Here is a 10,938-nt window from a genome sequence, read left to right on the forward strand (position 1 = left end):
AAAAAAAATTATTATTATAGTTCAGAAATACAATTCAAAGTTGACAAAGGAACAATTTCAGCCTATGATTCCGAGCTCTGAATCGCCCTAATACAGTGAGCGAAATAAGAATAGCACCACTATGTATTTTGCTTGTTTAAATATGAATGATTGAAAATTACGAAAATTTTCGTCCACAGTTTGTTCTGAATTGCTTAACGGATAAATCAAGCATAAGTTAACTTTTTTTGGACGTAGCAATTGGCGTTGATGACCAAAAATTTGAAAAAAGGGTGCGAAATAAGAATAGCACCACTTGAGTTTTTCAACAAAAACAAGATTATTTTTAAAAATTTACTGTGTAAAAGTGAATAATAATGCTTCTACGAGTTATTTGAATAGATAACTGCTGTTTTCCAGAATTCCAAAGGTTTTCAAAGGTGATAAAAGGGGGTTTTAAGAGATGCTCCTCTAGCGTTAAGAAGTTTGATATTTGAGCTATAAAATTTTATCAAACTGCTTGATTTCTTCATTGACATTCATAAGTATGATGCAAAATGATAAAACATAGATTTGAAGCTGAGTTTGAATCCAAAAAGCAGGTTGGAATTCAAAAATACTAATGTTTTTTAATAGTCAAACACTATTTCTCTAGTTTTAAGTTATAGATGGCAGCACTTGTAACGGTTGTACCTGGTTACATGTTTTGTAGAGTTGATTTGTTATTTATAGTAGTTTTTTTTAATACAATAATTGTATCACAAGTATCTTTCACGTCATTTTTGTTAGTATCTAGTATTATTTATCAATGAGATAGTTCGAGTATATAATTGAATTGAAAACGATATCCACCAATCATTTATTGAGAGTCGAACTTGATAAGAACGCTGCATTGGAGTTACATTCTTGTTTAATGATAGTTGACCTTATCGCATAGCGTAACGGCCTGGATTGAGAATTTCCCGAGGTCGAGTTCGAGATGTATCTCCCGGGTCATGCGGAAAAGAGAAAGCTAGATATGGGGCTGTAGGAGCAAAAACGAGCAACTAGATCGTGCTCTCAAAACCCGAACCTCCCCGAGGGTTCTCGTGGTATGACGTAGTTCCGGGGAGCTAGGTCTGATAGCGCTTTCCCTGATCTGAGGGTTCACAGTCGTACATTTAGCCCCAGTTTGCCCACGAGGTTGGTTGTGCGCGTTTTTGTTCGGGTTTCGTTAGTAAGTCCTTGTAAAGTGAAGTGTTAGTTCTTTTAGATTTAATTATTCGTTCTAGTTTCGTTTAAGCTAGAAATAAGCCGTGTGTGTGTCAGGTTACCAATTTTGTGTGCCTAAGAAAATCAAGAGGTAAAGAAAGTGCTCTAAATAATAACCGTGCTCTAGCTCTAACACAAACTCTCCTAACATAGCGATCGCCAAAAACAGCAGCAGGCCCCCTGCCACACACCACACCCCGATACACCAGCCCGTTGGGCATACCTTCTTCGCTGGAAATCAAACCACCAGCTCGCCCGATTCGTCAACATATCGGCATCCGAAGAAGTCTGGGAGATTCTGGTGGCACTGGAAGCTACATCCGGTGTAAGCAACCCCGATTACACCAGCATACATCCGGTCAAACCACTATTACCATCCACCACTCACCGAATGAAATCTGAGTTGCGAACAGCCAATCATCGTCGCCGTCGTCAGCGAGCCACAGCAGCAGCAGCAGATACAACCAAGTAGGTGCTTTCCAGTAGGGGTTCATCCATAAAGGATGACACCTTTCATATAAAACCCAATTGATCGATCATAACCTTTTTAATCGGGACGGTTACAATAACCCGTTTCCCCGAAGTCAGGTTGCCGAGGCATTTTTGGTCCACCATCACATTTTTATGACCGCCCCAACCTAGAAAAACTAAATATTCCCCGGGAAGAGCGATGAAAAGAGCACGGAGAACTAGGTAGAGAAAAGGCACACGGCTAGGTATAGAGTAGGGTAGCTAGAGTAATGATCGTGTTAATCGTTAAATGTTAATTTATTACTCTTAATTAAAATGTATCCCCTCACCATCTACATTCGCCCTTTGATTACGTTAATACACTAAATCCAAATCCTAGCCAGAATTTTTAAATTGAAGAGAAATGACAACTTCACTTTCGGTCGTTAGTCCATTCGTCAGCTCGCTCTGCGCTTGGCGCATTTGAATTCGAGTCCACCACGCTTCCAGGCTTGGGGAGTTATTCTGGGAATGAACGTTTGACTGTCCAATGATGAGTGTTTCGGGCATGGGTGCCGTCGAAGAATCGTGAGTCCTTGGTCGGCTTGAGGCGTTGTGGTCACGTGTCGATGTTGACAGACGTTCGTTGCGTTAGGCGAAAGTCTGAGTTTGGTCGTTTCGAAATCCTCGTAGTCTTCGCTGTTCTCTGCCAAATCTTGCCATTCAACCAAATTCATGCCCATTTTCGAATATCCGGGATTAATTAGGGAGTGCTGGATGATTTTGTTCAAGAAATAATAACATGTACCGTGTGAACGCTTTAGAAATTCGAAGATTACTAAATCCAAAAAAAATTAAAATTTTATCAAGGTCACTAAAAGTGAATTTTTTGGACCGATTATCAAAATAAAGTTATTTTTGCGGTGGAGCTTGATGGACCAGACGGCTAGCAGTATTATTGGTATGATTTGTAATTGAATCGGAAGTTGAGATGAGCAGGAATTTTGGCGGTTGTACATTTTTGTGCTGGTGATTCTTTTGCAAATCCGGAAAAGCTTTCTGCAGCGTGAACTTCCACAAAACTGTGATGGGAAAATACCTCAAAATGATGAATATGGGTCTAAATAAACCTGAAAAATTAATATTGAGACTAAATTTGGTTTTAACTGCAAGATAGTGCTGCCATCTACGACTTGAAACTGTAAAAAGTGTGGTTTACTGAACAAAATCAAAGTTTTTGATCTCCAACCTATTTTTTTCTGATTCAAAATTAATCCCAAGTGTTTGTTTCATCATTTCACGTCATTTTAATGAAGAAAGTAAGTAGTTTGGTAGAGAATTACAGCTCAAATATCAAATTCCTTAACGCTAGAGGAGCATCTCTTAAAACCCCCTTTTAATACATTTGAAAACCTTTGGAATTCTGGAAAACTCATTAAAATGCAGTCATCTATTCAAATAACTCGTAGAAGCATTATTCACTTTTACACAGTAAATTTTTAAAAATAATCTTGTTTTTGTTGAAAAACTCAAGTGGTGCTATTCTTATTTCGCACCTTTTTTTTCACATTTTTGGTCCTCAACGCCAATTGCTACGTCCAAAAAAAGTTAACTTATGCTTGATTTATCCGTTAAGCAATTCAGAACAAACTGTGGACGAAAATTTTCGTAATTTTCAATCATTCATATTTTAACAAGCAAAACACATAGTGGTGCTATTCTTATTTCGCTCACTGTTTAAAGTAGCTTTCTTATCAATGCAAACAAATGGAAAAAAAATGATATTATTAATGGTAACACAAATATTCAAACTTTTAAATTATTTCAGTAACTTGAATTTTCAAATATAACTTTTTCTGTTTTCTATGAAAACGAATATTTATTTAATTAATTTATTTATTTTATTTATTTATTCCACCTACGACTATGTCGCACACATGTGTACTTATTAACTAATTCTTAATCTAAAAGAACACTCGTTAAATTAAAGTCGAAAAGGTGGTAAACGTAATTAAAATGCCGACAAGAATTTTCCAGAGGGTTATTAAGGCCATATTGTGTACGATGAGTTGGGAGTCTTAGGAAATAGTAATGGCGTAATGTTCTAGACGGCGCACTGATCTGTAATTTTTCGAGCAAGCCCCTGCTATCTATATTCTCATCAAAAGATAATAAATAAACAAACGTTGTAGAAGAATTCTTCTTTCAGTGAGTGTCGGCAGTCCAATAAGCCTGCACCGCTGCTCGTATGGCGGTAAGTTGACAGGATCGTTCCAACGAAGCGTTCGAAGTGCGTAACGTAGAAAGCTTTTCTGAACTCGCTCGATACGGTTAGCATGGACGTCGTGGTAAGGGGCCCAGGCTTGAACACAGTATTCTAACACGGTCCGGACAAGAGAGTTGAACAGCGTTTTCAAACAATAGATATTTGTAAAATCATTCGTATTACGACGTATCAATCCTAGAGTAGCGAACGCCTTTGCTGTGATTGCTCCAATGTGCGTCGTAAACTTCAGCTTACAGTCAAAAACGACTCCTAAATCCTTTACCTCTCGCTCTTCCATTGAAGTGTAGTTTGATCCATTCTATAGTCGAAAAAATTTGGATTTCGTGATCTAGTAAATGATACAGTATTCCATTCCCCTGCATTTGCTTGCATTCCGTTTGTGTTGCACCATTTCAAAAAAGTGTCGATATCATTTTGCAGTACATAACAGTCTAACGGACATGTTATCGTTCTGAAAATTTTCAGGTCGTCAGCGTATAGCATTTTCGATGAGTGTATTAGAGAGCATATGTCGTTTATAAAGAGAACAAACAATAAGGGGCCAAGATGACTTCCTTGTGGCACACCTGAGGATATCTGAAAAGTTTCGGACACAAGTGCCTATTTTTACGTAAGCTTATATATAGTACGATCTTATCCATTTTATGAGCCAACTAGGAAGACCCATCTTTTTCGATTTCTCTACTTACAAAACCGTGCTGATCAGATGATAAAACATGTTGAACACTTTGATAAATTCTGTCGTGCAACAACCTTTCCATTAATTTCGGGACACAATAGATATACCTCTGAAGTTCTCGACATTTTGAAGGTTTCCTGATTTGTGTATCGGTGTGACGCAAGCTGATATCCATAGAAACGGAAACGTACCTTCATTCAATGAGCGATTGAAAAGCAAGCTGATGGGCAGGGCATGTGAAATTGCACACGAAGGCGGAATATCGTCTGGACCTGCTCTTTTGAATGCATCGATGGAACGTAATTTCATGTAGAGGTCTACACCCAAAATAATTTAGAAATTTATTTTACGGTATTTTTCACGTAAACGAAGATTTTGTTGCATCTGATCGATTCTACGTGATTTTGTAATACCTTCATTCCTTCCTCATAGACGACACATGAAATTCACGTAAAGTCTAAGTGAATTCAATTTTTTCATTTTTCTCAAGCGTGTGGTTGAAAATTCTTATTAGAAAAAGCATTTGTCAGCCAGTTGATTTTGTTAACCGTCGTGAAAAATGTTTTTGTCAGTTGACAAAGGAATTTGTTTTCAATCGTCTTGAATCTTGCCATATGTCTTCTGGTAAGTGCAAATGAATGCTTCATTATAACTATTTAATTTTTGATTTAACATCTTTCAGTAATCGCTGTGGCTGCAAGTGCTCTTCCGTTGGAACTGGTGGTGGTCATTCGTTCTTTGGTTCGAGTCCCACCGTAGGATGTCCGGGTTTATAAACGCAACGAAATTACGCAAGGTAAATTATTTATCAATATCATAATTTTCTATTTTTATTATTGATTTTTTTCTATTTTCTACAGGATCCCACAAAGCAACTCGCCGGCCAAAGGTCCCGCATTTTGTTTAGATTACGAATCAAGTGTAGTGTGTGGCGAAAGATATTAAAAATAAATTTTATTTACGATAAATTCATTTTATTTTCATTTTACTGCCCAGAATAAATACTTAAAAATTAGTAGAACAGATCCAAATATCATTTAATAGCTTAACAAATTTTCCGTAGCTTCCATCCTCATAACATGTTGAACGTACTTGGAATTCACGTAAGTTGTACGTGATGTTCATAGAGCGAAAATTCCTATTAGGGGAGCGTTTACTTATTTTATTCGTACAAGTTACGTGAATATCAATTGGATAAAAATTATGTAGTTTTTCACGTAGCAGCTACGTGCAGATTATTTTGGGTGTAGAATTCATCATTAGCATAAATATTTGATAACCAGGCGAACTATTCAAATAAGGAGTGTATCGAAAATAAGTTATAAACACTTTTTTTTTCATTTTATTTATTTTATTGATGATTCAAACAAAGAAACAGTTCGGAAGTGTTTTAAAAAGCTTATTCTTACAGTTTATAAAGAAATACAAGTAAAAAGTAATTATTGGTAATATTCTCTGACTTTCGACTTGACGCGTTTCATTAGGTTTTGTACAGCTGATTGATCACACTTCTTGGCCGCAGCATTCCAATTTTTCTTGAAAACCGCCATGGTCCTGTTGGCCTTACCATTCTTCTTGAAAACTCTCTTGACGATAGCCCAATATCGTTCTTTGGGGCGAAGCTGGAGGCAGTTTGGTGGGTTAATATCTTTCTCAACGAAATCTATATCGTTATCCTCAAACCATCTAAGAGTGGATTTAGCGTAGTGGGCTGACGCCAAATCCGGCCAGAACAATGGTGGAGTCGTATGTTTCTTATATAGTGGCAGCAACCTTTTCTGCAAACACTCCTTTTGGTAGTTATCGGCATTTATTGTTCCTTTTGTAAAGAAACTCGCCGACTTCAATCCGCAGGAGCAGATTGCCTGCCACACAAGCACTTTCTGGTCCAATTTTTCCACTTCAATCGACTTCTCGTGGTCACTCACATACTCCCCATTAGCTGCAGTGTAGAATTGTGGTTCCGGAAGAGTACTGGAATCGTCTTTAACATAAGTTTCATCGTCCATGAGAATGCGCGCATCTGGCTTCTGCAAAATCCGATGATACGGGCTCTGGTTTTAACTCGTGATTTTTGTTCAGCCGTTTGTTTGGACACTTTCTGCTTCTTGTATGTCTTCAGGTAGTTCCGCTTCTTGATCCGCTGTACCATTCCGATCGATGTCCCAGCTTTTTTCGCCAAATCCCTTATGGACATCGATCGATTCCGGTTGATGAGGTTGATTACCTTACGGTTCAGATTTGGATCAGATGGTCCTGGTTTTCTGCCTCTTCCTGGCAAATCATCGAACGAATAGTGTTCCCCGAACTTGTGGAGGATGGATTTTAATTCGCGACATTTTGGGTGAAACGAATGTTTCAAACGTAAACAAAGCGCTGGTTCAATCTTGACAGATCAAGATGCTACATACAGGTGAGCACAGTTGTGCGCGTTCACGCGTTAGTAAGTAGAAGGCCCAAATATGTTTATAGTTAATTTTCGATACACTCCTTATTCATGGTCTATGGGAGGGAAACAGGTTCCCATAGCTTCTTCGAAAAAATTAGCAAACAAGTTAGCAGATTCTCGGGAGATTTTGCAAAATTTCAATCCAACTGAACCTGTTTGGGAACCCCATTCGATCTCTTACGATCTTTCATAAATTTATGTTGAAGCAAGGTATTTAAAAATTCAAAGTATTTGCTGTACTGTACAATCATACATAAAACTCCAGTTCAAAAGGGACATTTAAGTTTAAAAGAAGACAACGGGAAATTTGGAAAAAGCGGGTCCTTGGTGCCTAAGAAATCTGGAGTTAAAAGCTGTATATTGCGCACAAAGATATATTAAAGGACGGTCAAAATTTGGTCAAGGGAAAACGCGTGTAAATCGATGAAATCGTTTATTTAAAAAATCAAATTAAATTTCTTTTTCAAGTTTAATTAGCATAAAATTCAGTAAAAATATTCAGTTAGGCTTCCGCTTTTCCAAATCCGAATAGCCGGGCCTTACGCTTAACCCCTGCCATCAGATTTTGTACAGCCACCTTGTCCACCTTCTTAGCCGCAGAAATCCAGTTTGCCTTGAACTGCGGCTGGTCCTTAGCAGATTTTTTGGTCTTCTTTAGGTTCCGCTTGACAATAGCCCAGTATTTCTCAATTGGGCGGAGCTCTAGCGTGTTGGGGGGGTTCTTGTCCTTGGGAACCACCTGCACGTTGTTGGCGGCGTACCATTCCATGGCCTTTTTACCGTGATGGCAAGATGCCAAATCCGGCCAAAACAGTACGGAACAACCGTGTTTCTTCAGGAAAGGCAGCAGACGTCATTCAAACACTCTTTCACGTCAATTTCTTGGTTGACAGTCCCGGAAGCTATGAAAATGTTGCTTTTCAAGCCACAGATACAGATGGCTCGCCAAACCAGATATTTCTTCGCGAACTTTGACAGTTTCATGTGCTTGAAAATATCTGCTACCTTTCCCCTTTCTTTTGCCATATAAAACTCCTGTCCCGGATGCTGCTTGTAGTCGGCTTTGACGTAGGTTTCGTCGTCCAGTCAAACTTCGTCAGCATTGTCGTGTACAGCCTCCGGGATCGCGCTTTGGCCGTCGTTTTTTGTTCATCATCGCGATTTGGAGTCACTAACCTTCTTGTAAATCGATAGTCCGGCTCGTTTTTTGGCTCGATGCACGGTTGTAGACGATACACCCAACTTATTTGCGGCATCTCGGAAAGAGAGGTTAGGGTTTCGCTTGAAACTACCGGTAACTCTCTTTGTCGTCTCAGCGGCTTCCGGTTTTCGATTTCAGGGCTGTGTGGTGGCGGCTTATAGAATACTACCACTGGGATACTGGTCCACGTCGTAAAAGGCGACTTATCCAGTACTTCCCATATGCGTTAGTCATTCTTCAAATGCGACTATCACATTGGGAGGGGGGAGCCTTGGCTTTTTTTTTCCAAGCCAAGTTTCTTCAGGGAGGATTCACCAATTGTGCTTATTGCTATTAATGCGCATTAGACTAGTTCACTTTTCGGCTTTTTTCGCTGATCACAACGCCACTTACAGGGTTTGATCCTCATTCATTTTCAAGAACTCTGGCCGAATTTGAGCTCATTTGAGTAAGTTTCCAGCGTGCGCTAGAAGTTTTATTGAAAAAAGTCCATTTTTCTGGAAAATTTCCGTAGATGTGTTCTAGCAAGCTGTTGTTAATATAAAATGATAATTTTATAGTGCTCGGTGATTGGTATGACAAGCATTCGTATGGACCTGTTTTAGATAATTTACTAAATCAAACCGAAAAAATTAAAAAAATCATAAACTACCAACTTTTACAGAAAATTTACTTACAAGTTGAGAGCTTAAAATCAGTAGTAAATAGAAAAAAAATATTTTCGATATAAACTTTTCATAAAAAGATAGCCTTATTTATAACCTTTAATTTGATGTATAACACTTAATTATCGCAACAGTACAAGCAAAGTTATTCAAACATTCGCATCACATTCTTTGAATCATAATGTTGTCTCCATTCAAGTTTTAGCATCATGCAACCTGCAAAACGTGGCATCAAGAGGACTTGCTTACAACTTGATCAAAGCGCGCGCTTTTTTTAACTCCTGGCCCCGTCATGGGGTACTTGATTGAATAAAATATCCTTTCTTGTGCACAAGTTGGTGTGGAGCAAACTTGAATGAAAAATATTTTATCAAATCAAATTTGTTGCATAGATATTTGAATAACTTTGCTAGCACTCTCGCGATCATTAAGTGTTATACATCAAATTAAAGGTTATAAATAAGGCTATCTTTTTATGAAAAGTTTATATCGAAAATATTTTTTTTCTATTTACTACTGATTTTAAGCTCTCAACTTGTAAGTAAATTTTCTGTAAAAGTTGGTAGTTTATGAATTTTTAAATTTTTTCGGTTTGATTTAGTAAATTATCTAAAACAGGTCTATACGAATGCTTGTCATACCAATCACCGAGCACTATAAAATTATCATTTTATATTAACAACAGCTTGCTAGAACACATCTACGGAAATTTTCCAGAAAAATGGACTTTTTTCAATAAAACTCCTAGCGCACGCTGGAAACTTAATCAAATGAGCTCAAATTTGGCCAGAGTACTTGAAAATGAATGAGGATCAAACCCTGTAAGTGGCGTTGTGATCAGCGAAAAAAGCCGAAAAGTGAACTAGTCTAATGCGCATGCACGAGTTGTATTCTCCTAAATTTTGTAAACACCCGCTTCAAGGTGGTTCTGTGCCTGCGGGCCCCAAAGTGGGGGTAGGAGGGTGTATAATAATCCTATCTTGAGCAGAACGTTGTTAAGGTCTGCACTATAGCCAGGCACTGGTGCAAAGGGCCGTATTTTTCCTGGCAACTCATGGGATTCAGATTATACACACGATTTTAAAATTTTCATCCTGTATGGGATACCCCGCTTCATGCGTCGATATGAAAGTGCAGAGGTTCTTGTGTGTGATGGAAATATGTGTGGAATTCTTTGATAGAAATGCTTTCTATTAAGGTTGCACAGATAAATCTGCAGCACAAAAGAACCGCTACACTTAACTTATGTCGTTTAATCCTTAATGGAACTGCATCAATCGCCTTGGTCCAAGAACCCTATTTCCGAAATGGAACTTTTTACTTAGGGAATTTGCTCAAACCAAACTTTACTGTGTTCAGTGTAATTGGAATGACTAATGCCCGAATAATGCCTCGTGCATGTATATTGATAAACAATTCTTTAAATGCAACACTTATACCCAATCTAACAACAAGAGATATTTGCGTCGTTCAGGTTTCGCTGCCTGATAGAAAATACGTCTACTGTTCAGCATACTTACCATATGAACAATCATCCCCTACGGATGATTTAAAAAATGTCATTTCATTCTGTGAATCACAAAATACACCTCTTGTAATAGGCTGTGATGCCAATGCTCATCATTTTGTATGGGGTAGCTCAGATATCAATCTGAGAGGCTCAAATTTAATGGAATATTTAAGCAGCACTGATTTAGAAATTCTAAATGTAGGAAATAAACCAACTTTTGTTAGGTGTGACAGAGAAGAGGTGATTGACATCACACTTTGTTCTAGAACAATTTCTCAGGAAATTTCAAATTGGCATGTGCCTAACGAAGAATCGATTTCTGACCACAGGTTTATCTATTTTGAACACTCAGGTGAGTTTTTAGAAACAATTACATTCAGAAACCCAAGAACAACTAATTGGGACCTATATTTGGAGCATATTGCTATTAAATTTCATGGATATACACCTGAAATTACTACTCCTTC

At 38.0% G+C, this 10,938-nt stretch overlaps 1 long non-coding RNA gene across 1 annotated transcript; it reads left to right on the forward strand.

Annotated features, from left to right (window-relative positions):
• Window positions 1-1,143: 1,143 nt before the first annotated feature.
• Window positions 1,144-2,351, forward strand: LOC129757555 (uncharacterized). Its single transcript, XR_008739733.1, has 3 exons — window positions 1,144-1,195; window positions 1,251-1,321; window positions 1,384-2,351. It is a non-coding gene; the product is annotated as an uncharacterized LOC129757555 (long non-coding RNA).
• The last annotated feature ends 8,587 nt before the right edge of the window (window positions 2,352-10,938 follow it).

Source organism: Uranotaenia lowii, chromosome 3 (genome assembly GCF_029784155.1).
Source record: "Uranotaenia lowii strain MFRU-FL chromosome 3, ASM2978415v1, whole genome shotgun sequence".
Lineage (NCBI taxonomy): Eukaryota > Metazoa > Arthropoda > Insecta > Diptera > Culicidae > Uranotaenia > Uranotaenia lowii.